This window comes from Hemicordylus capensis, chromosome 2 (assembly GCF_027244095.1).
Source record: "Hemicordylus capensis ecotype Gifberg chromosome 2, rHemCap1.1.pri, whole genome shotgun sequence".
In the NCBI taxonomy this organism is placed as follows: Eukaryota; Metazoa; Chordata; class Lepidosauria; order Squamata; family Cordylidae; genus Hemicordylus; species Hemicordylus capensis.
The window spans coordinates 330,151,689-330,158,630 of record NC_069658.1 but is presented as its reverse complement, the minus strand read 5'-3'; positions in this window follow the sequence as shown (position 1 = coordinate 330,158,630).

Below are 6,942 nucleotides of genomic sequence, written 5' to 3'. Positions count from 1 at the left end.
TGCTCTTCCACTTCCTGTCTGCAGGGAAGACAATAATGGGTCTCACAGGGCAGGGCCAGACCTGGAGACTCAAAAGCTATAGCAAGTCACCACAAGGGGCAGTGGCAGAGACCCAGGGAATTCTGAGAAAAGGAAGTGAGCCCCGCTGCTGGGAGTGATCAGGCAAAAAAAAAAAAAAAAAGTAAATTGCTATTGCAGTCAAGCTGATTGATTAAGGAGAGGGAGAGGTGCATGGCATGGGACCATCGCTTAGCTGAGCTAAGCAGAGTTAACATGTGGAGAGAGAGGGATAGAAAGGCAACACTGAAGAAATTCATAGGCTGAGCACTAAACAATAAACTATAGCACTTCCATTTTCTAAGAATACATTTCTGAAATGTGAACAAAGAGAATGTATTTTCTCATTCCCTTTGCTATATAAATATTTTTAATTTTAAAAAAAAGGAAAATCAGTATATAAATATTAACGGTATCTTTCACTACAATTGGGATCCCTTTTGAATTTGTATGTTTATTTAATACTACATCTGTAAATAATATAACAATAGGTCAGCCTTTACCTTTTGAAATAGAACAGGCTCATAAACTAAATGCTGAATCCTGTTCATGTTTACTCAAAAGTCAGTCCCACTGACATCTGTGGGACTTAATTTCAGGTAAGTGTGAACAGGCTTTTGTCTAAGTAAATAGCTCCACCGACCTCAGCAAGTGCTGGGTAAATTGTACTGCAGATTGCAGGGAAGCAAGGTATGCCTCAACACTTACATGCGTGCGTGTACACACACACACCCTCACAGTGGGGAAATGCCTCTCAGAAGCCAAAAGTTATAGAAGAGATGTGTCTGTAGTGGTGAAGGATGGGCAGGCAGGAAAAGTACCCCCCCACAATAGATAATCTGTTCCTGCTCCCTGTCTGATTTGAGCCCCATGTCTGAAAAACATTTCCAGAGCTCAAGGGTGGGAGTTGACTGCCTCTTGTTCATCCTGAACAAAAACATGGATAGCCATTTGACAAATTTATTTATTTATTGAATTGATTTGATTTGATTTGATTTGATCTGCCTTCCAAAATGGCTCAGGGCGGTTTACAATTAAAACAAACCACTAAAACAGTAAAGAGCTAAAACAAATTAAAAAACAATATAACAATTAACAATTTAAAAACATTTTAAAACAATTAAACAATTACAGTGATTAAAATCCTGAAATCAGGTTTTTAATTTAAAATAAACCAGATATTAAAACCCCCAAAATTTAGGAAGCTGAGAAAGCTTGGGTGAAAAGATGGGTTTTCAGGTGTTTTCTGAAAATTGCCAGAGATGGGGAGGATTGTATCTCAGCAGGGAGCGCATTCCACAATCTCAGGGCAGTGACCGAGAAGGCCCGTCTCTGTGTAGCCACCAAACGAGTTGGTGGTAACTGGAGATGGACCTCCTCAGATGACCTCAATGGGCGTTGGGGCTCATAATGAAGAAGACACTCTCAGAGATACCTAGGGCCTAAGCTGTTTAGGGCTTTGTAAGTTATAACTAGCACTTCGTATTTTGTCCGGGAACCTATTGGCAGCCAGTGTAACTCCATCAGTAAAGGAGTAACATGGTCTCTCCGAGATGACCCAGAGACCAACCTGGCTGCCGCGTTCTGAACCAACTGAAGTTTTCGGACTACTTACAAAGGCAGCCCCACATAGAGCGTATTACAGAAGTCAAGTCTGGAGGTCACCAACAGATGTACCACTGTTTTGAGGTCATTGATCTCGAGAAACGGGCGCAGCTGGCGTATCAGCCGTTGCTGATAGAAAGCACCCCTGGCCACTGCCTCAACCTGACAAACCAGGGAGAGGTGTGAATCCAGAAGTACTCCCAGACTGCGAACCTGTTCCTTTTGGGGAAGTATGACCTCATCTAGAAAAGGCAGATCAAAATCGTCTCTAGAGTTCCGACCCTGCACAATAAGTACCTCCGTCTTATCTGGATTCAGCTTCAGTTTATTCTCCCTCATCCAGCCCATTACTGCTTCCAGGCAGGCATTTAGGGCAGATATGCCAGCTCCTGAAGAAGTTGACATGGAGAAGTAGATCTGGGTGTCATCAGTGTACTGGTAACACCCAGCACCAAATCCCTTGATGATCTCTCCCAGCCGTTTCATGTAGATGTTAAAAAGCATTGGAGAACGTATGTAGCCTTGGGGAACGCCATACTTAAGCTCAGATTTTGAAGAGCAACAGTCTCCAATTGACACCATCTGGAATCTATCCGAGAGGTAGGAGCGGAACCACTCTAAAAAAGTGCCTCCCACCTCCAACCCCCTCAGACGTTCCAGAAGGATACTATGGTCAATAGTATCGAAAGCCGCCGAGAGATCCAAAAGGACCAACAGAGTCACACTTCCTCTGTCAATTGCCAATTGGAGATCATCCATCAGGCCGACCAAAGCAGTCTCCACCCCATCGCCCGCCCGAAAACCAGTTTGAAATGGGTCTAGATAATCAGTTTCCTCCAAGACCACCTGGAGCTGAGAGGCCGTCACCCTCTAAATTACCTTGCCCAGCCATGGGAGGTTGGAAACAGGCCTATAATTGCTAAACTCTGAGGGATCTAATGCAAGCTTCTTTAGAAGAGGTCTAATGATTGCCTCCTTAAGACAAGGAGGCATCCTGCCCTCCCTCAGAGAAGCATTTATGATTTCCACCAGGCTGTTTACAACAGCCTCCCTGCTTGACTGAACAAGCCATTTTGGACAAGGGTGAAGAGATCAAGTGGTAGGCCTCACTGCTCCAAGCTTGTCCACATCCTCAGGAGTCACAAACTGAAACCAATCCAGTCGAATCACATAAGAGGAGTGATGGGGCACCTCTAGCTCAGACATCAAATTAATTGTGGAGTCTCCATCTAGGTTGGCCCGAATCCGAGAGATTTTATCTGCGAAAAACTCTTTAAACACATCACAGCAGGTAACTGATGACTCCAAATTCTCATTCAAGGGATGGGGGGCAGATACTAACCCCCTCACAACCCTGAACAACTCCGCTGGACGTGAACTCGCAGAGGCAATACAGGCAGAAAAGAACCTCCTCATTGCCACACGTATTGCCTGAGCATAGATCTTTAGATGTGCTCTATGTCGCAATCTGTCGGATTTGAGTCAAGTCTTCCTCCACTTGCATTCCAGTCACCTACCTTGCCGTTTCAGCCCCCGTAGATCTTCCGTATACCAAGGGGCCAAATTTGAAGCAGGTCGGAGGGGACGCTTGTGAGCAATCTTGACTACTGCCCTGGTAAGCAAGTTGTTCCAATTCTCAACCAGGGCATCAACAAGATCACCAGCAAAACCAACATTAAATCCCTCCAAGGCTTCTTGGAATCTTAGTGGATCCAATAACCTCTTCGGGCGGACCATTCTAATGGGCCCCTCGCCCCTGTGGAGGTGGGAAGTAGTTGTAAGTCCAATCTTAACCAGATGGTGGTCCGTCCATGACAATGGGAAATCACAGGAGTCTCCACCCATGGAACACCACCCTGATCAGAGTAAAATACCAAATCAAGTGTGTGACCTGCAATATGCGTCGGTCCAGAGACCACTTGAGATAGGCCCATAGTTGTCATGGCCGCTATGAACTCCCGAGCTACCCTGGACAGACTGATCCCGAAGTCTGGGAGACTCCAATGCGACTTCCGCGACCAAGTCCATGAGCTCAGTAAGGGATTCCGCTGGGCAGTGGGGTGATCAGTACACCAATAGAAGTCCCAATCTATCCCTGGTCCCCAAACTCAAGTACACACATTCAATATGGTCTGATACCCTGACAGGGACCCTGGTAAGGGAGATGTTATCCTTATATACCACAGCCACCCCACCTCCCCGCCCACATCCCCTCACCTGCACCTCTACAGAATATCCTGGGGGGAGAAGCTGAGACCAAACTGGACCACTAGCCTCCCCCAACCAAGTCTCGGTAATACATACCAGGTCGGCCCCTTCATCCATGATCAAATCATGGATGAGTTCAGATTTATTTTGGTCCGACCTGGCATTACAGAGGAGCAGGGGAAAGCTATGTGGGTTGTTGGCAGTGTTCCCCGAGGTCAAAGAGCTGGCAGGACAGCCGGAAGGGGAGACAGCTATTAAATTTCTGACTACCTTTCCCCTGGAACGGCCCGCTGACCTGCCAACGTTACTTCTTCTATTCCCCACCACCACTGGGATAGCTGCCCCATAGTCAACAAAGGCGCCCCGTCCCCCATCTCCAGACGAACCCAAACACATTACAGCAACTTCAACCCAAGTCTAAAACAGCTTAACTAATTAACCAGAAGCCCCCTAGCCCTCACCCTCATTCTCCCCCAAAGGGGCAACCCCCTTTGGTGTCACCCCTTCAGTGGCGGGCCCACTGCCACAAGGAGCCTTCCTATGAAGCCCAAAACTGAGCAGGTGACCCGAGGAACAGCTGAGTCACTCGGGCTGGTCCCAATCCTGCCCACACTTCCCGCAGATGTTAACCTGAGGCTGCAGCCCCACAGGGGAAGCAAAGGCAGGCAGGCAACAGCAGAAGGAACCCCAGCACCCACCTGGTCTCTCACTCCAGGCAGCACTGTGTTGGAGGTAGATGGACTCTCCCTTTCCCTCTCTGCTGGGCTTCATTCAAATGGCAGTAATGAAGGCAAATACTTCTAGGCACAATGAATTACCACCACTATCTCTGATATGAGAAGTGCACTAGTAGTATGACTGCATCAGAGTCCCAAAAACATTCAAACTGGGATTAGCTGATAATTCAGTTATCACATTGTCTATAAACCCATTTATAACAATTATAAGTTAGGCTAGCTTGAGTCTAGACTTTCCTCTATACTCTGGAAACAAAGCCTGATTATTTAAGGTTCCTAAGCATTCTCTCCAACCCACTTCTAAATTAGCTCCATGGTATACAGAACTATGTGAGCTGAAGCAGCAAGGTAGACTAGAGTGCAAATGGAGAAGGACTAGAATCCAACAGACTGCAGCATAACTAAAGATGTATGCTCTGGCAATATGTGCAGCAAAGAAACAATTTTTTGCTGCACATATTGTGTCCAGTGGAATTGTCAAGGGTGGTGAGGGGACTAATATAGGCCCCTTCCGCTCTGGTTTTGGAGCCATTTGTTAGCCACTGTGAAGCTTTTAATAAGTTTTTTTGTGTGGACAAAATATCTTGTATTCAAGCTTTACCTGGATTCCATTGTTGGTGCAGAGTCTTTAGCGGAGATATCCAGTAATTCCTCCTCTTGGGTGGATCACTTAAATTGGATCAGTTTCAGTTTGTGACTCCTGATGCTTGCAACTGTGTGTCCTACCACCTATCCTCTTGACCCTTTTCTGACATGGCTTATATCATCAAGCAGGGAGACTGCTGGAGAGGACCAGGTGGAGATCATAAATGCTTCACTGAGGGAAGGTAGGATGCCTCCTTGTTTAGGGGAGGCAATTATTAGACCTCTTTTTTAAAAGCCTAAATTTGATCCCTCAGAGTTAGGCAATTATAGGCCTGTATCCAGGGGCAGATTTGCTGTAGGCAGCCAAAGATTTGCTGCCCCAGCAGCAAGGGAAGAAGAAGGGGGGGAGTTAATTTTTTAAAAAATGTTAAAACTGCCACCACGTAGCAGTGTGCTGGTGGAGAGGGTGGCAATACCTCTCCTTACCCAAGCCTGCCTACCTCCCAAATGACAACTATCGCCTGAAATGGGGCTTTTCTGCGCAAGCATGTGCTTGCACAGAAAGGCCCCATTTCAGGCGATAGCTGTCATTTGGGAGGTAGGCAGGCTTGGGTAAGTATCGCCGCCCTCTTGGCCACCCTCTCGGCAGCCGAGAGGGCAGCAATACCCCTCCTTACTCAAGCCCGCCTACCTCCCCAATGATAGTAATCTCCCGATTTTGATACCATCGACCATGGTATCCTTCTGGATTGCTTGTAGGGACTGGGCATAGGGGACACTGCTTTGCAGTGGTTCTGCTCATACCTCTCAGGCAGATTTCAGAAGGTGTTACTTGGAGACTGCTGCTCTACGAAGCGAGAGCTTTTGCATGGTGTCCCTCAGGGTTCCATTTTATCTCCAGTGCTTTTTAACGCCTACATGAAATCGGTGGGAGAGATCATCAGGGGATTTGGTGCGGGCTTTTATCAGTACGCTGATGACACTCAAATCTATTTCTCCATTTCAGCTTCATCAGGCAATATGGCATAACTTACCTAAATGCCTGCCTTGAGACAGAATGGACTGGGTGAGGGATAACAAACTGAGACTGAATCCAAACAAGACGGAAGTGCTCATTGTAGGAAGCTGCAGTTCAGGAAATGGGACAGATCTGTCAGTTCTGGGTGGGTTACACTCCCCCAGGAGGAACAAGTTCGCAGTTTGGGAATACTTCTGGACCCAACCCTCTGTCTGAAACCTCAGGTGGAGGCGGTGGCCAGGAGTGCTTTCTATAAACTTCGGCTGATTTGCCAACTGCACCCTCTCCTGGAGGTGAGTGACCTTAAGACAGTGGTTCATATGCTGGTAACCTCCAGGCTTTACTGCAATGCACTCCGTATGGGGCTGCCTTTTTACGTAGTCCAGAAACTGCAATTGGTGCAGAATGCTGCTGCCACTTTCATCTCCAGGATGTCCCAAAGAGACCATATCACTCCAGTTTTAAAAGAACTACACTATATTTATTTATTTATTCATTCATTCGATTTCTATACTGCCCTTCCAAAAATGGCTCAGAGCGGTTTACAGAGAGAAATAATAAATAAATAAGATGGATCCCTGTCCCCAAAGGGCTCACAATCTAAAAAGAAACAAGAGAGACACCAGCAACAGTCACTGGAGGTACTGTGCTGGGGATGGATAGGGCCAGTTACTTTCCCCCTGCTAAAAAAAGAGAATCACCATGTTAAAAGGTGCCTCTTTGCTGAGTTAG